Here is a 25,640-nt window from a genome sequence, read left to right as displayed (position 1 = left end):
AAGGTTCCTTCAACCTCCGAGAAGACTGGTTTATTATGTTATTACAATTCCCTGGAAATTGCTGTGTAGTCATCACTAGAGCATAAAATTTCATCTGAAGCCTCTGAAATATTCCTGCTCATACGTTCCAGGGCAGTTTAAAAAAACCTCCTGTGCACGGAAGATCACAGAAAACCCATTATCTGCGTCCCGTGCCAGAGTATTGATCTGTCAGCACAGACTTTTGGAGAGCACTGCGACCAGTGGCTGAACACATTTTTGATTAGCTACGTTGCTTCAAGCTACCACAAGCACGGGGCTGCCAGGCAAAGGGTCAGTCCCGAGGCTCAGCCCAGCTCCACTGAATTCTTCCAGTGGTTCTGGGCTGAAGTTCAAGGGAACCTTTTTGATGGGGAGATGAGTTTAAGTTTAAAATTGGCAACCCAGACTGATTTTATCACAAGTCTCATGATGCTCGGCGTATTGCTTAAAACCCCAGCTTTTGGATTCTTGTGCAAGAAATTCAAGTTCTGCTTGGAAACCCCCAAAACCTCTATTTCATTTCATGCAAGCGTATCTGTGAGACGAATCCCACACACTACAGAAGTCAGAAGGGAAGGACTACGCATGACGTATCATTTAAGTCTCCTTATTTTTGGAAAACATTTATGACTTTTTAAACATCTGGTATTAATAGCCTGTTTCTGGAATCACAACGTGAAAATTTTCTTTCAAAACTGACTTTAGCTTGTTTGCTTTGAAATTTTGGATATATTCAAAGAAAAATGCAAAAGGAGAGAAAGGGAATGAAACAGCAAAGAATATTCATATGTCTTTTAAGTCAGAATGAACTATTTCCTCTCTAAAACAAGTTATTGTACTTTTTTTTTGCTGTGTCTTTTGCCAGCCAAAAGATCAGAAGCTAGTCAAGATATTCCTGCCTGACCTACAGCCTCTAGAACAAGGCGGGTTAGGCAAGGCTTGGGACAGGACAAAGTAAATCCATCCCCAAGCCCTGGTCAATGATCCCCTATAAAGCAGTCTGCAGAGCGACTCCAAAAATGCCCAAGATCTGTACCTGAAGCCAGTCTAGGCACAGTGACTCCAACTTAGGCCCTAACAGAGCTGTACCTGTGATCTCTTTCTGGCATCCCCAACACCATTTACGTTCCAGCGCTGGTATTATCTTTCCCTTTTCATCCCTCATGTCTCCCCCTCCCTCCTTCCTCTCACACAGTAGCTCTTTCATCTGCTCTCAGTAGGTGCTGCTTTACCTAATTAATTGACGACTCAACAAGTGCACTTTCTAATTAAAGTAAATAAGCCCATGCTTGGAACAGTGGCTCACAGTGTTACCCAGCACTCCTTCCTCAGGAACAGGATATTATGGGCTCTACCTCTTCTGTGCCAAATTAATGCATTAAACTAATAGAGCAGAAGGAAAAAAAAAAAAGCCTCAGAGAAGAACTATAGGAAAACTACTCTAAAACAAAGTGATTCCCAGCCTTGAGTCTCTGAAGCCAATGGGATCAATTGTTGGAAGATCACAGACTTTAAGAAGAGGGGAAAAAAGAATAGATTTCGATTTCAAATCAAGAACCATTGGTTGCTTCCAGTGCTCTGGTTGGAGACGAGTACATCGGTTGGAAGGAGGCTAGAGGAAGAAGCCAGGGAACAAAATCACAGGAGTTTTTTTTTCCATTACCTCCTTCAATGCCTAAATGGCAAAGTCTGTCCCATAATAACACTCCATAGTAAGGCTGCTCTCCTCCTCCTCCAGAGTCACTTCTGTGCCACATATGGGAGATGAACATTTGGAGGGGCTGTGCAGAAAATACCCCTCTTTTCTCACCGTTCTTCCATACCTGAAAGTACACAAGGATCTCCAGCTCTGCTATTAAACTGACACTGATATCTTTAACTCACACAATCTACTTGTAATGTGCATTTAAAATCCAACTGATGATTAAATTCGAATCACTTCCTCCCCCTGGGTTAAGCTGGGCACTCATTGTCTTGTGGAAGAGGTCAGACTGGGGAAGCCTTTGCACAAGCAGAAGGACGGGTGCTGCCCTAGCAGAGGAGCCCACCTTCACATCTTGTCTGCAGAGCGAACCTCAGCAGCGTTACCTCCCTGGGAGAAGTCTGCATTGTGATGTCCCACTTGGTTGGAGGCACCAGGACTGGCTTGCTACACAAAACAGAACAGAAGCCAAAAGTGTCAGACAGTGTTTTGACAAGGAGGAAAAGAAAAAAAAAAAAAGATCCTTTATCGCCCCCAGCGCAACTAGTTAAATGAAGCAGCAGGGGTCTGGGGAGGTGGTTGGCATCCAGCTCAAAGGCATGCAGAGGGAACAGGGCATCAGCTGTGCCATCTGCAGGCCCAGCCTGTGAACATTCAGAAAAAGGGTAGATTCCCCAAACGAATCAAACCAACCCATCTTCCTCTATTGCTGAGGGCTTGTTTTGCAGCGTTAAGGATGAAAACAAAATCCTGAGGATCTCAGAGTTTTATGTAAACGGTCAAAAGTGCTTCCAAACCAGCATTTGAATTGGTGTCTGAATTTGTTTCCACAGATGGGCTGGGAGCAGGACCATGTTAGTTTAGGCCTTACGTACTTAAAGTTCATTAAGTCAAAAGAAAGCTTTGTGTCCTTTAGTAGTTTTTGGATGAGCTTACAGGTTTCAATAGCCTGGACAGGGCTACAGGGAAGGACTAACATGAAAGAGGGAACAGAAGTGTATGGAGAAATGAGGAGTGTGAAAACGGGGTGACAGAACTGCATTTTGCATCAAGTTATTCTCAGCTTTTTGCAAGCTCCTGGCTTTAAGCAATTAGTCCAGAAATAAAGATTTGTTTGTATTTTCACAGTCTCTCACTGTTGTGGAGACCAGACAGAAAGCCAAAAAAAATTGTGCTCTTCCCACTGCATTTCCTTCAGCAATAAACACCTCCTTCGTTTATATACATTGAAAAAAAAGCAAGGAATTGGAGCTGCAATCTCATTCAGATATATGTGAAAAATCAACCTGTACCCAGAACAAACAGCTGGACAGCTCTGGGTTCAGTCTCTAGTCCTTAATATTCATTTTACCTCAAAATTCATGTGTCCTTTAGTCTCACAAAGCAGCATGAGAAATGGAGCCCTCAGAATTTGGTTGAAGGTTGGAGCAGCATAGCTCAGAGCTCATCTGTATGCCAGCCACGCAGCCCTTCCTACAACTGCTTCTCCCTTCACACGTCCTGGATATTGTTTAACACCACTCAGAAGCGCAGATGTGCTCTCTGAAGTAAATACAAATTTTTAAATATTATTTCCAAGAGATCTGAAATCCTGTGCGTGCCACGATTACAGTTCTGCTCAGCTTTCAGGAGGAGAGCTGCTCTTTTTCAGCAGGTCCAAAGCCTTAAGTCACCCCTTCAAATATGCGTCACTTGCCTTTCCGCTGGCTAGAATTAAGGCCAGTGGAGAAACAACAGCTCTGCTCCAGCCCCTGACATCCTGGGCTGCAGGAGGAGGAAGGAGGTGAAGCAGCTGAGCGGGGAGCACCGCTACAGGCAGGGTAATGACTGGCGGCCCCATAAACTCACTGCACTCTGGTTTTGTGCTAGCCCTGGAAGCATTACACGAAAAGCAACATTTTAGTTGCATTATGTTATTAATTTGGCAAAGAGCCATCGCCTTTTCTAGATTGTCTTAAAATAACCATTTCCTACTGAAATAGCTTCCTCTGGCCCCAGCCAAGTCACAGAAATAGTCGGGTTTGGGGATGCGGGGGAGAAGAGGGCCCCAGGTTGTTTCCAGTTTTTAAGCCTATGGAAACTTAACAGAAGGTAGACAAAAATGATGAAAATCCAAAAGGGCTGGACTGCTTAGTGCTTGTTTTTGTTCCATCCCTGCCAAAGCAGCAGCAGTTGCCCGTTCTTTCCTTTGTGCCTGGCAACCTGGCTGCTGGTGGGACAAGCCTCCAGTCTTGGTACCCACCACGGGGCGTTGGCATCCCATCACCGCTCCGCTGTCCTGAGCTGATCCTTTTATTCCATGGCATTGACCTCAGATGTATTTTAGCTGGCTTGGTGGCCTTGCTATTAAAATAAAAACCTGGATGAATCACCATCATTTTATACACGGAGGGAGTCACAAGCTCACTGCTCCTGTTAGCCTCTGTTTGTCCAGCACGCCAAAATATCCACCCTCTTCTGGGTGTTTCAGCCACTGGAGTCACCAAAAAACCTCCTTCAACAGGGTGGGCATTTTCACAGAGTTTACTTTAGCCTTTAAAAAAAAAAAATCCTGACTTCACCCTGTAGGCTTGCTCATGAGAGCAGCTTGCTCACTGATTTTATTATCTATTTCCAAGTCATGTTTTTTTAGAAATCCTTTCAATTCATTTGATGCTGAAGCAAAAATCCTCAGGTTATTTTTTTTATGTAAATACTGATATTTGGTCTTGCATTGACTTGAAGTGTAAGGGTGTGCTCTTCAGTGAAAAGAAAGTCAGGCAAGTACATCAGTCAAGATGTACTTTGGGTCATGCTGTTTGATGCTTCCTTACCAAATGCAGAAGAACAGGAGCCTCTTTTTTTGCTACTGTTTAAAACCTGACAAATTCTTTGACGGAGCCTGATCCTGTTCTCCAGGTAGTTATTCCCGCTGCCACTGAAATACAGTCTTGTGATCATATGGAAATACAGCCTAAACCCCCATGAGCTTTGTCATCAGCTTAAATACAGACAGGGTTTTCCTGCAAATCCTCTGCAGCAGACAGATTTGTTGTGCTACAGTGTGACTGCGGGGCTGGGAGAAGAAAAGAGGATTATCACTAACACCTCAAAGCCACTGCATCAAACAGCAACACCTGACCAGGTCCCAGCAAAGGTAGAACAGAGATACCAGGTGAAAGAAATACCAGAAGCTCAATGCAGCTGATATTTCTGGTACCAGTCCTGCCACCTTGAACTGCTGCTGATGGCCCCAAAACATCACATCCAGCGTGCAGTGATGAGCTCCATCACCTCATACAGGCCTGCACATCAGGCACAGCTCTGGAGACACGAACACATTCACACGGAGCATAAAGCAGCCCTACAGTAGGGCACAGTGCACAGCTGAGCTGTAAAACTGTTTGTTTTGGGACATGGCAAAAAACAATTGGAAAAATATCAATCACTAAGTGCGGAATCCAAAAGGCACCATCAGTGCCTGAGGAAGCTCCTAGAATCAAGTCACCAGCAAAACATATTTTGGGGAAAACTTATCACTTTATGCAGGTCATTACCCTCTTCCTGGCTGCTCTTGCTAGGGACAGGAGCACGAGGCTGGACAGATGTGTCCTTGAGTGCTCCTACATACATTCTTGGGGTCTTTGACCCATGCACAGAGATTGCCTTCGCTCCAAATTAGCCTTGCTGACTTTTCTAAACAAGACCAAGGTCAGGGTGCAGCTTCGTGCTCTTGCCTTTTGCCTGAAGTCGCAGTACTTTGCCTGCACCGGGAATGCAAAGCACAGAGGCAACGCACAAACAAGGAGGATCACTGCCAGGTAAGCGTAAAACCATCACAAACAGGGCATTTGCACATCATCTGTCAAAGCCTTTCTGGTGGGGACCACTGCCACACCTGACACCTTGCGTGCAAGGCCCAGCTGTCTCCAGCCACGGTACACAGGTTGCTAACTAAACAGCCCAGCTGAGAAGTGATCCTTCACAAGCTTCTGCTTGTTTGCTTATTTTCCAGGCTAACAACATCTGACCCAAAGCAGTGAACACATACATTGCCTTTCATGCGACACAAACAACAAACACAGGCTTTTAGAGAGGCTTGGAGAAAGCTACGGGTGCACATTGGAAAGGGGACATGAATAGGACATCTGGAAGCACCCAAGCATGAATGAACCATGGCTTGGGTTGAGACACAGGGAATGGGCAAGCCAGCAGAGGTCTCTGATCACAATCCAGTGCAGATTAGGAAACAAACTACCAGCCCCAAGAAAAATAAAGGCTGTGAGGGACCACAAGGGAGCAAGCTCTCCCTGTGATCCTCCCATATATAGGAGGATCACAGCCTCTCAGGCTTGGAAGGGATGATTGGAAATCTCTGTGCCCCTATCAGGGAGCCTGTTCTCCCCAAAATAAGCAACAGATTTTTCAGATTGATTCTCTGCCCCCCAGAATAATGCTGCAGACACATCAGGGGCCTTAGAGACACAGAAGACCCATCAGAAATGCCTTGCCCAGAGGTGTCTGGCTGCTCCCCGCCAGACACCTCTCCTTCCCAGCCAGTTCACCTGACTGCTGCACGCTCTTGTCCCCCAGTCCCACAACAAGCAACCTTGGGACCCTCAAGGAAATGATGAAAATTATTTAGCTGCGTTTTTAAGGCAGAAAATGAGCATGTGGAAGAAAGAAGGAAGGAAGGAGTCTGAACTTGAGGTCTTGCGAAAGCACACGTCCATCAGCAGGAGGCCTTTTGCACATCCTTCACCACTTGAACGTGGCACAAGAGCTGGAAGAGGTGACTGGATTTACACCAGTCACCCCCTCTTCCTGCCACTCCACAGCCAAGCAAAGCATTTCTTGTCTGGTGGCTCAGCACCCTGCTGCAGAGCTCGGCCCCCGAGGACCCATCTCCTCTTCTGGCACTAATTTCCCATGTGCCCTTCCCAGGCTGCTCTATTTTCTAATCTGCTACTTCTCTGAGACCTTTAAATATATATTTTAAATTCCAACCAGATTCTTGGACTTGGCAGATAAACTGTGGGTCCCATAAGAGTCATATTTTCTTTGAAAGCCTTGAATGAAGTCTTTATAAAAAACTTCATTAATATTACTACCTATATGCCTGCTCCCCACTTCCTGTTCAAATCCAAACAGATTCTCCACACAGAAAGACTTTTGAAATTCGCATATTTACTTCCCCCAAACAGCGAGAGTGTTACTGAGGAGTTTGTGGGAGAGTCAGTCCACATGTGTGTTGTCCTGCTGGAGTTTAAAAAAGATGAAGCCTTCTATTCATCGGAGATGAAAAAAGTAGATGCAAGAGAGGAGGATATAAAGCCAGGGAGATTAGGGCTCTGGAGCTCTCTGCTCTGGCCTCGTGCCATCGGCAGAATTTGGCCCATTTTTGCAATTAGATTATATGACAGTAGAGAATCATTACGGCTAACGCAGTACAGTGTGTACAAGGGCGTGAAAGCTGTCAGCAATAGTTAAAATTAGTAAAGGAGTTGTTTCAGAAGTATCGTAGGTTGTGGTTTTGTTCCCCTCATACGGACTCAATTCAGCAAGAGGGGACAGATGCACGTGCCCGGCCTTCATCACAAGTCCCCCACCGAGAGGCAGCTGGTACCTGCAGCAACCACGTCCTGCTCCCACTGCAGTGATGGGGCGAGCTCCCCGTGCTGAGAAATTGGTTGGAACTGAACCGGGATACAGAGGAAGGTGAAAATACCAGAGAAAACACAAATCCAACATGTCATAACACCGCTGTTTTTAAGAGTCAGCTTCTTCCGAGGTCACCTCGCTATCAAAGTTTGAGTAACAGCAACCATTAGCCGCAGACAGAGAAGGGTAACGTGCAGGCACCAGGGTGGATAAGAGACAGACAGCGAGAGATACAGCCTTCTGGGATGTGGTCCCAGCTCTGTCATTTACCCTGTTTTCAATTTATCTTTTCCAAGGCAAGGCCAAAAACATACGCAGCTCGGCAAGCTATAGCCTATATGCCATGGCATGCCAGTAATCTCCCTGAAGGCTACTTAAGTGTTTCCAATTATTCAGGCTTTCAAATATATCACAAGAAAAGTGATTGGTACAGGAGGAACCTACTCAGTTCTTTCAGACCTTTACATGCACCACGTAGAATGATCTGCCAGGCATGCACACTTGTAGGACACACAGCAGTTTAGGACCTCCATTTCCACATTGCTAGAACCAGCACGATCCAAGGAGAAGACCCTGAGCAGGTACACCACACCCAACACTAAGCTGGTTGCTGTTCGTATCTCCTTTGACCAGGAACACTTCACTGATGGCTTTAGAAATTCTCCTTCGACCAGAGCAGTCCAGGTTATTGAACTCAAGTACACCGCAAGCTCATTTATTTGGGCAGGTGACTGGAAGCAGCCAGACTTGATCCTTATTTTAAAAGGATTTAAGATGGGGGGAGTTTTGAATATGTCAACAGAACCTCTTTAAAGAGTGGTTTGTTTAAAACAGGGCTGTTTTAATTAAGAGGTGGCAAGCAAAGGAAAACAAAACAGAAAAGAAAATCCATAAGAAATTTTCCTAATGAAAAAGTTCATTCACATTAAGAGTTGTGTGACCTTTCCTTCTGAAGGAACATCACAAATTGCTGAACAAAGCCCAGAGCACGCGATATCTCATGGGAAGCTGTAATCAGCTATTCAGGGTCCCTATGCTTCTCACCAGGCAGCATTCCCAGGCACGAGGCATCCCGCACGCTGCTGCTGCGAGGGGCTCCCCCGACACGGGGACCAGGACAGGAGCACACCAGGGAGCGGTGGACGCGAGCGAGGCAGCCTGCCGATGAGCAGCAGGAACATAATGCAAAGCATCACGTGGAAGAACTGGAATATTCCGATCTGGGATTTTGCCTAAAAAAAAATCCCATTGGGATGGGGGACGTTTTCCAACCAGCTCTTGTTTTTAGTTTATTTGTCAAGGATAGCTATAGCCCACTCCAATTTGTTTTGCGTACATAACAAAAATTAGAATTGCATCAGATCTTGGCTGCACGAGGTTGATGCGGAGTAGCTGCATGCCGAGTAGCTGCTTGACACCATGCTGGGAGAGCTGCCTCCCACCCCCTTACTGCAGTGCTGCAACCAACTCGCCACTTGGCCTGAACTAATTCCAGTTGCACGCCATGTGGCTGGTGCAAGGTTGGGGGGAGCGCTGTGACCACTGAGCTTGGCTCTCATCTCACCACAGCTCCGCAGAGAGGCCACATCCAGCCCCGTGACTGCTGGATTTCTGGTGGTACTTCTCTACCTCCCCTTCCCCAGGTTGCAGAGGAAGCTTCCTTGGCACCTGGAGAGCAGCCTTGACAGGAAGGCTCACAGAATTACAGAAAGCCAAAAACGGTTGTCATTTACCCTGAAAGACCTTTCTTCTGCAAAGTCCTCAGCGTTAGGGTCTACCTCAGAAGGTGCTGAGCACTGAAGTTAGATTGGAAGTCCTGTTTGCAGCACAGATTTCATTATGAAGATCTATAATCATAGTACCTCAATACTTACCATGGCACACGCTGTGCCCCAGCATGTGCAGAGGGAAATAGCACACTGAATTTGAACTGCTGCAACTGAGGATGAGTTTTCAGTTCATAATGGGAACCCACTGCAATGAGAGAGAAAACTCCAGCACTGGCTAGTGCTTCGAGAGGATCAAAGGGCAGCAACATCCCAGCAGAGAGCACAGGAAGGGTAAATATCCATGTGCAGCAGAGCCAGGGATCATTGTTTAAAAGCACTCTACAGAACAGACAGAATGCTGAAACCTTAAGAAGTCATCCCCTCTCTTTTCTTTTTTTTTTTTAAGGAAGGAAGGAACATCTGTGGGAAGTATTTATGAGATATATAATGCACCTCGCATATTACCCTAAGGGCCATCTTTAGAGTGGAAAATAAAGCTTCCATACGAGGAGTTTGTTAACATCGCAGCAGGAATCAGATGCAAACACAAAAGCTTGCTTGTTCTGTAATGACTTGCTGAGATAAGTGTCCCTTATCAGCGGTACTGTTTTCTTTTGGAAAGGAAGGGACTCTGTGTGTACAAGCAGGGGATGGAAGTCAATGAAAACAGAAGGCTGGAGAGGTCTGAATGGGTATTTTGTACTGTAATTCTAGCTTGGGGCTGCTTTTTTGGGTGTGGAAATATCAAACACTGACCTCCCACTGACGGTCCTTGGCAGTGGGATAAGTCACTCATTTATTTTTGCTCAGCCACAAAGCTGCTGTGTAACATGGCAAGGTCCTTGCGGAGCTACAGTGCCCCGATACATCTCCCAGGCAAACAGCACGCACCCAGCCCTCGCATGCCCCTGCCCAAAATATCCCCGGGCTCATGCCCACAGCCAGGTGATCCCCACAGCCCTCAGGCAGCTCTTTCACTTGGGGAAGAAAAGAGGAATTGTGCAGGAGAAGGTTGGCGTGGGAGAGGTGGAAGGATGCCTTAGGCATCCTCTGTTATGGCCAACAAGGCCCTCGCTAATAGGGACCGGGGGCGGTGATGTCCTCCTGCTTCTGACCTGGAAACACCAAAATAAGCCAGGTTGAAATGAGCCACGTGAAAGCACCACACACACACACACACACAGGAGAAGCTAGGTGTGCAGGAATTTTCCTCTATACAAAGGAATAGATATATCATTCTTTTAAACACAAAGGAAAAAAAAGGAAAAGGTGAAGGAAAAACAGGGGTTTGCAGAGAGATGGCCATCTCCGATCTCAGATTTCTCAACAGGAAGGCAGCTGTGGGCTCCTCGGGGTCTTGGCTCAGGCCTCCCCATGTCCACAAGGAGTTTTATCTTGGTCTTGGGGCTGCTTTAACAGCAGGGAATGCTCTGTTATGGGCTGATGATACATTAATGAAGTGAGAACCTATAGGGAAATGCTGAGCTCTTCTCTTGAGCAAAGCACTCGGAAATTAACATATGGCATCAAGATTTGGGATAATTAAGGCAGAACCATAACCACAGGGAATTCTAGAGAAGTCCCATCAGAACAGAAATAGTCTCAGCATCTCTCTGCTCTCAGGGGTGTGCTTCAGAGCTCTCTGCTCCATTGGGGGCTCAGCCAGAGGACCTGCACAGCTGTCCCAAACCATCCCAGCACCTGCAGGCAGGCCCCAGATGCTGACATCCAGAGGTCCCCAGCCTTTCATCACAGGGCAAGTTTGGGATGTGCTGTACCAGCCCATCTGAGGTCTCCCCTCCTGCTGCATTAACTTGCCTCCTGGTAATCTTACTGGCAGATCTGAACATAACACAGAGCTGTGCCACAGTCTGCAGGGAAAAGCATGGGATCCATCAGCAGGGTACATCAGTGACCCTGTGTCAACAGCCCGTGGCACACGATGCAGAAAGTCACTTGTTCCCAAGCACGTCATCGCTCCTACAAGGCACTAGCTGTGCTCGGTCACACGTTGTTCCATCAGACAGAGGGAGGCTGAAAAGTCTGGATTAAATAAAAGCAAAACAGCTCTGATAACCATCAATGTATCAGTTAACACTGCATTTCCCCACTGGCTTCACGTAAGCAGAGGGGACGGAGCACAAGACTGGAGGGAACTTGCAGCCCTGCCCTGCCAGATGACAGACGCCAGCTTACTGAACACACGGCTGTGCCATCAGGTCTCACGGCCAAGTCAACGTGGATAAGTGGCCAAGAAATCACAGCTCAAACTTGCCTTTCATATTTAAGGCTACCCAGCTCAGCCGCACTCTGCCTCCAGAGCAGCCAGGGCTGGAACATCCTCTGAGCAATCCTCAGGACACGATATTTTTTTTTTTTTTTTGACCTATGCCAAGTACCACTGAGAATCCAGTCTGATGCTGCAACACATCTCTGCTCCTCCACTGCTAACCAGCCACTAATACCTACACAGACTCTGTTCCATAAACAAGTCTGAAACTAGACAGGGGGATCAAGGGATTTTGTAGGATTTGCATGCTGCAGCCAAGGAACGCTCTGATACCATCCACCGGAGACAAAAAATTAAAAAGACAGGTTGAGGAAATGACAGCCCCCAGGAAGGCACCCACGTGCAAAGGAACAGCTGGATCTTGAAGCAACTGTCACCTTCGAACATGTTTTCTTCTGACATGGATTCAGTATTTCTGAATCCAGAAGCCGTGTAAAGGCAATCCTGAAAGAAAAGGGTTTTAATAAGCAAAGACCAGCTCCCTGAGATGGAGGTCCTCCTGCTCAAGACAACGCAGCCTCCATCAATGGACTGGCAAGCAGGGAAAGGGAGCAATCAAGAACCCCGACCCCATCCAGAACAGCCAGTCGGCCTCCCGCAGGGAGCAGTGATGTGCTAAGGCAGAGGCAGGAGATGGGAGGAAGCTTTCAGACAAGCCATCGGGCCCTGCTGAGCAGTCAGCAAAACATTATGGGTCCACACTGTTCTGGGCATCTCATTTAATTGCATTTTATGGGCAAGTTTGTGGAATTTGGTGGGTAAATGCTGTCTGTAGGAGCAAGGGGGCTGACAGGAGGTTTTCTGTTGGCCGGCTGGCATGCAGCGAGATGGCTTGTTGAGGTCTTCTGGCTACAAACCAGGAGCAACAAGAAACGCAGGCTTTTTGGTGCAAACTCCCTCCCTTCGGTGTGACTTTGATGATGAAAAATAAGGCTCTGCAGAGCATAGGTGACAGGGTCTGTTTGTGCACTCTGGGACAGGCAGTGGGGGAGCTGGAGGGAGATGTACAGGTATGATAAATACAGAGGCAGGAAAACACATCACTACCTTGGCTGGAAACCAGCAAGGGCATCTCTGCCTGTGCCATCAGCACAGTGGAATTTGAGGCCCAGGGCACAAGGGACGCACAGGAACAAGCAAGCTCCTCTGTCTCCACGTAGCTGGCATCTGCTTGGAGAGCTCCCAAGGCTGAAACAGTTCATCCATATTAAAATAAACTCCCTGTGCTTACCTGGCTTGCCCCAGCTCTGCAAAGCAAGGCTTGGTGGGGACTTGAGGAGTTTGCTTAGTGTTTGACACTGCAAAGAGACACTCCAGCAGATGTACATGGCGCTAGCTTTTGCGCACAATATCTTAGTAAGCACAGCACAACATTTATGTTTCGCAGCCAGCTCTTGAGGAGCAGCCAGCCTGCACTATCTCAGGTAAAGGCACAAGGCTCCTGAAGCTGCAGCCTTCTGAAGAAAGCTCAAGCATCCCTAGATGCTTGCAGGAACAGCATGAGAATCTGCATCACCATGAAGCTGACTGCAAGCAAGCCTTTGACAACACTGCGGTGCCAGAATGGCACCTCTCCTCATGCTGTTAAATAGACGTGAAAATAAATGGTAATATCTGGTGAGAAGACAGGCAAACCACCAGCACACCTCTTTCCCAAGCTCTACCAGAACAATTGGTTACATACAAGACCATAATTCAAAAAGAAAAAGTCACCGGGGGAAAGATTTTACTGCTCGGAGAAATCCATCACCTTGCGTTCAACACCCTTGCTCCCCTCTGAGACTACAGGGGTATATTTGGAAATGCTCAGAGGTGCAACTAAAACATGAATATTTCCTTGTGGTGCTCACCTGAAAGCCACCTAGCTCAGGAAAAATGCAGAAAGCCTCTTTGCAATCAGAAGAAACATTTCAACCCATAGCCATTTATTGGAACTGAGCAAAGGCAAGCTCAAACTGAAATTCCATTTCCCAACTATCACAGCGATACCTAGATTTACACCCGAAAGAAGCCGACGCTACAGGACTCTGCAAGCTGCTGACATTGCACAGACCGACTTGTCTCAGCAGATACGCATCGATCACGTTGTTCTCTTGGAAAAGAGCAGCGCAGAGCCACTTCGTCACAACCTGGAAGGTTCTGGAGAGGTTCCCAAGCAGCAGGTGCAGGGAATTACATCCTGGGCCTCGCCAGCAGCCTGCTAGAGAAGGAGCAGCTGAAGACACCCCTGTCACTTTCCTGGCCAGGCACCGTGGTGAGCAGAAGCAGAGCAAGTCCCGGCTGCCAAATTATGGCAGCTCCTGTCCCAACGTCCCAATCAACAGCACAGAAGTTGAAAACCCTGCTCATCCTGGGATCTCCCATGAACTCTCCTCAACTTTGAATGTGGTACCTTCACTTTTATCTCCCCTCCTGTTTCTTGGGGGTTTCTGGGGACCTCCTGGCAAAGCCAACAAAGCCCCATTTTCCTTCAGAACAAGGCTGGGACAGTCATCTGCAGGAGCAGGATCTGGCAGGCTTTTTCCTTCCTGTAATCATGCGGTGGACTGCTCCCAAACATATTCACCTGTTTTTTTAGGGAATCACACAGAGTTTGATTTTGATCTAGGAGGGGTTCCCTCAAGATCAAGCTGAAATTCATCTTCCAGCACACTTGAAAACCTCCCACCTTGCTGTTACCTGCAACTTCTACATGACTGTCCTACACTATCATCCAGATCATTAAGGCATCCGAACACCAGGACAAAACACCACTGCACTACTCCTGATCTCCTTGGAATCTGGGAAGTTCTTCATACCTGCAGGTTGGCAATGTTCTCCAAATTAGTAATTTGGAAGAAATAAACTACAGATACGAACCATGTCACATTGCAACCCACACCATGTTTTCCTAGCTCGTTCACAACATCAGGTAACGAGACATCAGAAATCTTATCTACAAGGTCACTGCTCCTACCCACCCATGGGCCCCCTCCCCATGTTACTGAAGCAGACTTGCTTGCTTTAGCAGGCTGTGTTTTTGACAAGGCCTTGGTATCCCCTAGGCAGCCACAAGCTGCTCCTTTAACCCAGAAACCAGAGATAAGCTACTCTGCCCTGCAGTTCCTATTTTCCTCCCCCGTTATTCAGAGCCAAGTACTAGGTTTGCCCTTTCAGTTTTGTGTAACCTCAGCCATCCTCAGCAGCCCTTGAAAGGAGCCAAGAACAAACTGGTGCTCAAAAATCTCTTTGGCACTACTCTGGGCACTTCAGGATTAATTTCATCCCAGCCAGTTACTTAAAGATCTCTATCGTGAGCCCACACCATCAGTGGCCGTACAGCATTAACCGAAATAGCAAACTGCAACCATGCGGTACGACAGACAAGCTGAGGTTGTGAAATGCTCTGGCAACTTTCACCATCAGTTTCCCTCCAGGAAAGGCAGGAGGCAGAGGAAAGCTTGGTCTTACTCACCACGGTTTTGCCCTGCTGCTGTTTTTTCAGAGGTGCACCTATTCATTTATTCTAGTTTCCACTTTTTGTGTGCTTCTTTGAGTCTCGGGGCACTGAGCAGCTCCCAGTTCAGCTGAGCTCATCACTTCTTATACTCCTGATGTTTCCTTTGCATTGGGACAACTTGCATTTATGCCCTTCATAAGCAAGGCTTTAATGTATTACTGCCTCAGATCAGCTGATTGCTAACAACAAAAAACGAGTGTTCTGGGAGGTATGTGAGGATACTGGAGGCCATGCATTCCCATCTCCAGGCAGCATGTAACTTGTGCTTTCCATCAGAGGTTGCTGCTATAGAAGCCACTTTTACCCAGCCTAAACCTAAGCAGTATCCCTGCTCCCAATGGGAAGAAGGAGGCCAGCCTCCCTTTGCCGTGAGAAGTGTGCGATTTGTGGCCAGGGAGGAGCAGCCAGGACATGCCATACGTACAGCCCACGTATCCCACTCAATCTGCAGCCATTCACATGGAAACAGCCTCACTGCACACATCTTCCTCGTGCAGCTTGGGCCATGGAGATCCTCTGGAGCCCCGGAGAACCACCATGAGGCCACGCCATGCACATGACACTGCACATGCACTGTGTAGCCTCCCATCCTCACTGCCTTTATGGTTTCTCCTCCAGCTGTGCTCTTTAAATCCAGGTGCCCACCTAACGGGCTCCTCCAGTGCTTCTTTTTTTCCACCACACACCCAACCCCGTGCTGGATGCAGCCAGCTCTACAGGGCTGGGCGTTTTCGGCTGGGTCCGCACGCACCTGGGCACAGGCCAGCACTACTCCCACACTTTCCTCCAGGCCATCATCTCACTCCTGCAATAAGGCTCAGTGCAAACCTCTTGTGAACAGACGAGCCGTTCATAACCACCTCCACTTCGCCTTAGTACCCTCCTGCCTTGTGGAACGCATCAAGCACTTTTAGGCTACTCCAGTGCCACTGATTTCCCACCGATGTCCTGTGGTGTAGGCACTGCCCTGAACCCAGCCTAATTACAGTTAAAATTTTCCTTCATCTCTCTCCCTCCTGTCCCCAGAAAGCCTCCCCCACACGTCCTCGATTGCTGTGACCCCCACCTCCCAGCTCTGCTGCCAAAGACAGACCATGGCTGCAACTCCTTCCCTGCTCCCCGGCTAGACCCCAGCACAATAACTGCATGGGCTTTGCTGCTCCGAGACCACGGCCCCTTGCATGTTCCCAACCTACTGAAATCCTGCTTCAGGTCCCAGATCCGCTCACAGCCCGGCTCCTGCAGCAGCCCAGCCTCTGGCCTCGGCAGACGGACTCGCTCCAGCACATATCTGCCCAGAACAGTGCTATGGAGATCTCTTCTTGATCCCTTTGCTTTTCCCCTGTGTGATTCCTCCTCCCACATTTATCTTCTGCTTCTCTCTTCTCTACTGCATCAAAGCAAAGCCACTTCCGTGCACTTCCAAGGACACTTCAGAGCCCCCAACACAAACAACAGCAAAGCGCATCCCTCTCCTCCCTCCAACCTTTTGCAGCTCCTTCCTGTGATATCTCAAAGACCCTGAGAGCAGCCAGGCTGCTGGTGTGCCAAGGCCATCACTTCTCCCAAACCCTGCAGTTTGCAGCTCTGTTCCTGGGGCTGCTACGCTCCATTCGCCCCAACCAGCATCGCAGCCCAGTGACAAGGGTGACAGAGGCTCAGGGACACCCACTCCAGACCCCATCTAAGCCAGAGCCCTCTGCGTGGCAGTAACACAGCCAATGAATTACAATTTAGGAAGACTCGTGCATCTGAACAAACCCAGATTTCTTCCATCTTCCTCGTAAAAGAAAAATTCATCCGATGCAACTTCTTTATGAGGCCAGATTTTACAGACCCTCCAGCTCTCGTTATGGAAAATAAGTGGAAACTCCTGGCAGTGGATTATATTTTTTTGTTGTTTTTTTCTTTCTTAATAATATATATGAGAAAAGCGTACATTATACTCTGCCTACATAGACCTTGCCAATAAAATTTGCTGATGCTTGCAAAACTATGGGACAGTTGTCCAAATGCCTGCCACTTGCTAGTCGTAGACAGTCATGAATTGTCCTTCTTGCTGACAAGTTAATGTTGCATCATAAACTGCCCATATGAAGTTCTGTTGCTATAACACATGACTGAATTCAATATGTCAGAAAAATGATTAATTGCCCCTGAGATTTGGATCTTTAAAAATAACAAATTCAAAAGCCTGATGTTCTTTATTCTGATGCTGGTAGGATTTACATCATGGTTAATAAATAACAGTCTTCCTTCAGAAATTAGGTCATTAGATTATTCTATTTGCAAACATAAAAATGCAATCAGATGGAACTAGTAATGTCTAGGATACACAGACTAGACAACAGTGACATCTCGAATGCTTGGGGGGATTATTACGAGGAAGTCTCGGTCTGACTTTCAAGCGTCTGCAACTTTCGATGCTACAGTGTTAAGGGCAATACGGAAAAATAAAAAAGGTCCTTCAGAACAGAGTCTCAGAACCTGGCAAGTTGTATTTTAGGATATCCCAAAACTCTGGGCAGCCCCTCAGAATAGAAAACTCATCACTAGCCTAGGTGCTGTTTCACTGTGCCTGTCAACCTGCTCAAGCCATCTCTGTCAGGCAGTTTTATGCCTGGCTGCCAAAGGGATCAGTCCACAGAGCACTTGAGATCAGAGCAGCAAGAGGTTCTTCCGTCCCGTCTGCCACGTGAGTTATCATTTCTATAAATATGCTCTGATCTCACCTGTTCTCCATGCTTTTTGCTGCTGTCCCTTCAGCTGTGATCCACAACGATGCCCCAGGCAGAAAAAGCACTATGCTGAGCGCTCCGCCCTGCAGCCAGAGAGACCAGCCTCTCTCCGCTCCAAAGAAAATCTTATTTCCTGGACTTTAAAGCTTCAATTAGCACAAGAATCTGTGTTCCTGTGTGGGCAGACCTCCTAGCAGCTGAGGGCCCAGACTCCGCACGTGGCAGATGCCCTGGGGCCATTTCCACCACCTGTGGGCACACGCCAGGAGGTGGCATGGAGCATCGATGGGACCTCTGCACATGAGAGCAGCACACGATGCTTCCCCGACACCATGCTGCTCTGGGTTTGCACCCAGCCAAAAGGCTTTGCCAGCACAGAGATCTCATGCACCAAAATGCCCAGAAACGGATTATTTGCCAGGATCATGCCACAAACGCTTTGATGGCACGCTTGCTTCAAGGATTCACCACTTACTCCTGCCTGCGAGGCCCCATTCATCCCTGCTCATCACCAGATCATCTCCTCCTTCTGCTCCTCGGCCAGCATGGCCATGCAGCACCTCCACAAAACCCACCCTCCCTCTGCCCTCCCCCAAAACAGACCCACCTTAACGTGATTACAAATCTGCCCACCACAAAGCCCTTGCACTTGCCCAGTGCACACAGGGGCACCTGGCCTCCCCCCAGCAGTGCTCCCCAGTGAGTCCATGGGTGGGATGCTCCTGCTGAGATGACCTGGCAAAGCTGGAGATGAGGATAAAGGGGCCATTTTCCCCTTCCTGAGCCATTTCTGACCGTTTGTTCGCACGCCCGGAGCAGCCTTCCCACAGCCTGCACCCACAGGCAGCCTGGGAAGAGCCACTGTTGCCAGGAGGCGCACAGAAGAAGTAAAAGCTAATTATAAGTGATGGCTGGCTTGACAGCAAGGACTTTTAATACAAGCACCACACACAAGTGCCAACACACCGAGCTGTATCCCTTTCTCATCAGCCCTTTGTGCACTGCCGACTGTCCAAGGGAGCTCATCCAAGCTCGTGCAGCCCCAGTCCAACAGAGCCTGACCTCGGGTCTGCCTCTCTCCACAGGATCGGTGGGGAGCAGATGCAAATAAAGTCAACTGAGATATCACCAGCTGATTAAAGCAGTATGTTCTGTCTCAGTTACATCTTTCAGAAATCCTGGCAGCGCAGGAAGACTCGATAGTTCCCCAGCGCTGGAGGATGCCTTGGCCATCTGGAAGAGACGAGGTGTTTTTTGCCAATAGCACACTTACTCCTGAGAGCAGCGGTGAGATTTGGCACACAAGCACTATTGATTGAGTGGCTTTGTCATAATATAGATCCAGGCCCAGATGTGGGGGAAAAAATAAAATAAAAGACTCCTGGGACCAGTGTGAGAGCTCATCCCCTGCCAGGAGCATGGAGCATCCCAGGGGACAGAGGGCAGTGGCATTTGGGGCTCCCCATCACTGCTGCTCCAGGCACAGGACTCTTTCTTATTTTCTCTTTAACACACCTCTCCTCTTCCCCGTGAGCAGGGGAAGGTTGGTAAATAGACCCTGAGCTAGCACTGAAGCACAAGCCTGGCCTGTACAGGGTTGTTTTTTTAGAAACGCTCTCCACTGAGGCTTTTCTGTTCCCTCCAGTCTCTGCACCAGGACCCCAAGCTTTGGCCAAGCCTCTGCTCCTAACACTTTTTTGTTTTCTTAAATGGACTGAGAAGTTCTTTCATAAAGTTCACGTGGGGAAAACACATTTGTCCCAGGGTCCGGGCGGGTTTTCAGCTCAGCCCCTCACTCATGCCAGCAGCAAGCCCATCTCATGACAATGCCCAGGCAAAGACACGCACAAAAACCTCTTTCTGTGAAGTTTTCTGCATGCACAGGGCTGCTAGGAATTAAAGCAGCTCTCTCACTGTCAGGAGTCAGCCACAAGACACTCCCTCTACTGACTGCAGAGAGCCTTCGCCAGCCTGGTGCAGACAGTCTCGGGAGCACAAAGGATTGAGGACATTTCCCCTGTAACCTTTCAGGTCTGGGGACCTCAGTGTGAATGTAAGCATCTGGCTCTGTGAGAGCCCTGGAGTTTTCCCGGTCTTCTCTGTTGAAGGCAATGCTTAAAAACAGATGTAAGCACTTCTGTACCAGAGCAAGGTTTCAACTTTGGTTGTTCTACATTATAACTAATCAGGGTTTTTTTTTTTTTTTTTTTTTTTTTCCCCCCCTCTCCAAGTCCTTCTGCTCAAGGACCTTAAAGCACCGCATAGTCTTAGACATGCGAGACATCCTCACACCATCAGGTGAGCATCATCTACTCACGCCAGAGACTCTGGGGGGGAAAAAAACAACAACACAGCAGAAGTGAGCAGGAACTGGAATGAGAGCTCAGAACTCCCCTGAAGGTCTCCTCCAGACCCAGGGCTAGGTGTGCCTCCCTTTCCCAGGGTTTGGCCTTTGTGCAGACAGAAGAACAGTGCAGAAGCAAAACAGCCCCACCCTGCTCAAACTCATCTTGACACTCAGGCTGTGTCCTGGGCATCAAGACTTAAAACTGGTTCCTCTTCTTGGGTCCAACTGAACGCAGAAGCACCCTCAAAACCCAAAACATCCACGTCCTGTGGTTATTCCAGCCCAACAAACCAGCAGGAGACAACCTGGGAAATCTAGGAGCTGCCAGACACCGCAGACACTGGTGCACTGCTGTGAAGGAGCTCGACAATTCAGAGATTTTAAAGTTTAAAACACATATAGATAATCTATTTTCATCTTGGATGAGCACACTGACCTCCTTCCATTTTATTTACCCTGTGCACTGGACCTGGAAGAGGTATTATCCATAACACACAGACCTCTTCTTAGACCTTCTCAGCACTTGACCACAGGTCCCACCCAGTGTCACCGCTCCTTCCTGCACCTCCCCATTTCCTTGAATGCTTTTGAAGAATAAGCTCTCACTGCTGGTAAAGGAAGGCACAGTAAAGCCTAGACAAACTCAACAACACTTGTTTTATGGGGCAACACATCCTGAGGCAACACACACAGGTTCCAATGCTAACTCTGACCTTGCCACGTGGACCTTGGTGGACAACACCTCCATCTGACACACTAGATTCCCACCAGGAGCTGGGACAGGAGCAAGGAGATGCACAAACACCTGGATGATGAACTATTTTCCATGAAATAAAATAAAGCTGGTAAAAATGAATTTTCCTTCCTGGCAGCCCAGTGACAGGCACCTCCCAGGATGCACTAAACATCAGCATGGGATGGGGATGGGTTTTCCAGCAGCCCACGTCGGGAAGGATGGGGCATGGAGGCGATGGAGAGAGTTCAGTGCCCCAGGGGAGCTGCAGCACAGGGCTCCAGAAGCTGACCTTGCAGCCAGCCCCACTGGGGGGGGGGACTTTAACTCTGTGTGTAACAGCTACCAAAAGCAGTGGGTTGAGGATTTGTTAATTTTCGGGTTTTCCCTCCTGTATGGAGGAGTGTGGGACCACAGGAACCAGAAGCAGAGCTCACTGCAGAGGTGGAGCCTGCCTGAAAACTGGCACGACGCTTCCCTGGGCTGAAAGATTTTGGTTTTCACATGCTCCGTTTTTCCAGCCCGAAAAGATGAAATTTTCCACAGAAGCAGATGCTTTTCTTGAAAGATTTCTTTGAGTAGAAATGCCAAATTCTCCATCAGGAAACTGTTCTGATGGAAGCATTTTCAACAAGCCCTGTTCGAGATCTATTTCAGGACTGGCCTTCGCTGGCCTAAGTCAATTCTTTTAACTCATCGCGGCTTGTTTTTCCTGCTGTTACGTACTTCTAAATTCAGAGTGTCTTGGTTTTAATTGCGCTCCTGCCACCATTTAAACAAGCCCTTGTTCTGACTCAGGGCTGCTTGGCCCAGCATGACCCAGGGCTGGGAGCAGCCAGCCCCAGAAAGCCCCTTCCTCATGCAAAGTGCTTTTTTCCAGCTCCCTCTCTGAAAATCCACCCATTTTAAACCAGCTCTAAGGCTCTTTTTGCTCACTCCACCCATTTCCAGACTGACACTTCCTCTGTCAGGAGGGTTTAAAACCATTGTCTGCTTCCACAGGGTCATTTCCCCTGGCACTGCCGGTGGTGAGCTGAGAATTGTGTCTTCAATCCCAATTCCAGCTGAACTTGCTGCTGCAGTCATGCAGCATCCCTGGCCTTGGAGGCAGGATGAGGATGCAGGGGGTGGTGTTTGCTTTTGCATGGCCTCGAGCAGCCCAAGAAGCTCCACCACATCCCCATGACTGGCTCCAGCATTTGGCCACCCTTCCCAGAGAGGGCTTTTACCAAATATCTGATTGCAACTCCCTTTGCTGCAGTGGGATCCAGGCCATGACCCCTTCTCACTGCTTTCTGCTCCCCATGCATGGACCAGAGCCATTGCGGCCGTTCTGCAAGGGGACGGGGTCACACAGCTGACCTCCAGCCTGTTGCTGCTCCAAGACACGCAGCAATGTAATGCTGACAAGTTCTGCTAGGAAACGTGTCTCATGCCTTTGGTTTCAGCCATTTTACTGCTTTTGGCGTTGACAGATAGTAATTAACAGCACAGGGCACAGTACAGCACGCTAACCCCGGGCTGACAGCAGCAGCCTCTGCATTGATCCACTCGATGCTGAAGCAGTCGGAGTGAATGGAGCCAACGCCAACAGACTGCTCCCCCTGAGAAAGCCCCCTGGGATGGGCGCTGCTGCACAGACACCCACAAAACACACCACCACTGGCAGGTCCTGCTCTGCACCTGGGAAGCGGTGGCTGCATTTTTAGGTTGGAAATGAGGAGACATTTCTGCTCAGAAAGAGCAGTCAGGCATTGGGATGGGTTGCCCAGGGAGGTGGTGGAGTCACCGTCCCTGGGGGTGTTCAAGGAAAGGTTGGACATGATGCCTGGGGACAGGGTCTGGTGGTGACATGGGTGGTAGGGGGATGGGTGGACCAGGTGATCTTGGAGGGCTTTTCCAACCTTAATGATTCTTTGATTTTCCAGCATATCATCCTTCCCCAGATCTACCAGCATCTCCTGGGCTTGAGCAGAGCATTCATGGCCTCGGGTTGCCCTCTTGTGGCACAGCTCAAGTGAGATATTGCAGCAGCATCCAACGATATTCAACATTTCCTGCAACCCCCCAGGAAGTGCAGATCTCTGCATCATGTGTTCAGACCTACTGACACGGATTTGTTCTTCTCTTACCTCCCTGCACGGCTTTGATGTAGCGTGCAGATCGGCAGCTGGGGTCTGCTGTGCTGAGCTGCACCCGCTCTGCAGCACGGAACAACATCCTTCCACTCAATGCTGGTTTTCATCAAAACAATAAAAAAAACATGCGTAAGGCAACTGGATTTCCAATAACAAATCAAGCCAAAAAGCTATTTAAAAGTTTGTTTTTAAGAAAATACCAAAACAGCCGATGCTTTAGCCGGGAACTGAACCAAACGGTTATCCTTGTCCTTCCCCAAATAAGCCCTATGAAACACTAGGTCCTTTCAAACCAAAAATGAAAGTTGTACCACAAAGAAAGGTTGCTTGTTCTCACTTTTATCCTTTCCAATTACAAAGGTCCTTCACCTTTTATTGGGCTGAACCCTGTTAAAAACAAACAAAAAACCCCTTAAACTAGAAATATTGTTTTCCTTGCTCAGCAGTACATACTGGTGGGAGCTTGATAATATCAGTAGCAGTTAGGGCCCCCATGAGCTGTTATTCAGCCAGGCAGTTTGAGCCACAGCCCTTATAGAGGTGAGTTAAATACATTCCTACAGGGGGTGATGGGCACTGCCATGTCTCGTGCCTCCAAAGCCAAGCTCCTCGCCTCCTAGGCGATATACCACTGCAGCGAGCGTGCTGGATCAAGTGCATCACCTCCAGTTTATAGGTGCTTCCCTGGGATGCTTTTCCCCAGCACTGGGCCGGTCCACACAGCTACTTTCATACACTGCAGCACAATCTCAAGAGCTACCACACGGGGTTGGACCAAAGACATCTTTAATTCAGTGTCAAGCATCTGCTGCGAGCTCCCACCAACCCAACCAATAAATACGAGGTTAAAACCCAAGCAAAACAAAGCCACAAAGCCTGCAAATTCAGTTGCAGTCACGATTTAGTAAGAGATATTTGACAAACAAACAGAGACTATGAGGGAAATGGCCAGGTAACTAATCCATTTCCCCTAGACTACGCAGCCTCTAGGTTGGAGCAGGCTTCTCTTCATTTATCAAGCACCAGCTCAGCACAGAGCCCAAAGGACAGAGATGCAAGGACTGGGTTGTATGGGAGGTAAGACCAGATGATTTAAGAGCTGCCTCCAGCCCTGAAATCTGCTAATAGACTTGGCATTTCAGAGAAACAACGGTTCTAGTAAAATCAATGGCAACACACTTTGATGAAAAGCTTGCTCCTAAGAGCCAATCTGTCTTTTTACCAGCACATCAGAAGCACAGCGAGCACTTCAAAAAGCCGTCAGTGCTCCGACTTTTCTTTAAGCTGGTCTCAAAGTGAGAAGCATATTTAAAAGCCTGAGATGCACAGGAGCCAGGAGTGCTCTGCTGCCATCTCCAGTGCACAGGGCAAAAAACACACACAGAAGTCCAGTACGTGCCTTATCTGCTGGCACATACCACGTGCATTTTGCAAATTAGAGAAACCTGCTGGCATTTGCTACAGGAGAAGATCGGTGACTTATGCTGATGTCCCTCAGCAGCATCTCTGTCACTGATGGGGACTCGGCTCTCGTCACTTCTTGCTCTCCAGCTTGTGCACTGCCCTCTCTGCTCACACAGGGGGAGAGGTCACAGCGCTGATGTGCATGATGTTGTGGTGACAAACTGAATGGTGGCAGGCAGTTATCCATGGAGAAAGAGGACATGCTCCCAGCAGCTCCTCTCTCACATACACAGCACTGAACTCCCAGCAGGGGGACACAGGTGGCTTTTTTTTCCCCTGATCTTCACCCATTAATCAACCAAACAAGACACCCCAATCAGTCAGGCGCATGCTTAGGCCAGAGCTTCATGCTCCAGCTGGCCATCTCCTCCATCCTCCCCTCCCTCCAAGCAGACTGAGAGCCACAGGGATTTGAAATAACCCATGGAAAAGCACAGCTCAGGCTACATCGTGGGGGCACCCTGCAGCCACCAGTGCTACAGCACATCTGAGGGGCCAGCAAGGACAAGGAATTGGGGAAAGGAAGCTTGGGAATGCCCCAAGTTTGTATCTTCACCACCAGCCCAGTATCTATTTAAGTTGATGCCCAACAGCTTATTCCACTGCTAGGATTTTTAAAGTTACAACAAACCGAGAAACTTGGCACATTAATGAAATACAGGTCACAGAGTGGTAAAGAAAATAGAGAAGCCATCACTACCTTAAGTGGCACCAGCCCCCTCCACAGTGCCACTAAGCCTTGGAGCTAGGGAACAGGGATAGGCATTTCCATAAAGGAACAAGCCTCCTGAAACCCCATAGGAAAACCTCCAGCCCGCAGTCATTCCCCCACGCAAGGCTGTGTCCTGTGCCACCAGGGCACATCACCCAGTCTCACCTTACCTGCCCACAGCCAAACATGCACTCATCCTCATGCCAGCAATCCCAAGGAACCAACAGAAGGAGCTGAACCCCCCACAGCACCTCACTGGGACACACCTCACACCCCCAGTGCTCAGGAGCAAGTGCCAAAGCCCACCTCCAGCTTCCCCCAGCTGGTGGCAATTCATCCCACATCAGAGCACACAGCTTTGCGATTCGGGGCACCTGTGTCATTCTCAGCACCATCTGCTCTCCCTCCTGGCTCCTAAAACACCCTTTTTATTTTTCTCTCAGGTGTCACTGCACCTTCTGTTGCACGAACATGGCCACTTGCACCCCCTGCATGGACCTGCATGGAGCACAGCACTGCTGTCCCTGCAGGAACCGCTCAGCCATGCTGTGAACAGCCCAGCAGCTCATTTGTGATTAGCTCTTTGC

At 48.5% G+C, this 25,640-nt stretch overlaps 1 long non-coding RNA gene across 2 annotated transcripts; it reads right to left on the bottom strand.

Annotated features, from left to right (window-relative positions):
• Positions 1-7,373: 7,373 nt before the first annotated feature.
• LOC106016565 (uncharacterized) lies at positions 7,374-25,353 on the bottom strand. Of its 2 annotated transcripts, XR_011804041.1 has the most exons (4): positions 25,224-25,353; positions 22,872-22,973; positions 9,238-11,175; positions 7,374-8,595 (listed from the first exon to the last, which is right to left on the bottom strand). It is a non-coding gene; the product is annotated as an uncharacterized lncRNA (long non-coding RNA). The 2 variants fall into 2 exon arrangements; XR_002401298.4 differs by lacking the exons at positions 7,374-8,595; positions 9,238-11,175 and adding an exon at positions 18,558-18,892.
• Positions 25,354-25,640: the final 287 nt, after the last annotated feature.

This window comes from Anas platyrhynchos, chromosome 18 (genome assembly GCF_047663525.1).
Source record: "Anas platyrhynchos isolate ZD024472 breed Pekin duck chromosome 18, IASCAAS_PekinDuck_T2T, whole genome shotgun sequence".
Lineage (NCBI taxonomy): Eukaryota > Metazoa > Chordata > Aves > Anseriformes > Anatidae > Anas > Anas platyrhynchos.
Note: the sequence above shows the minus strand (reverse complement) of the source record. Positions and strands in the feature narration are given on the sequence as shown.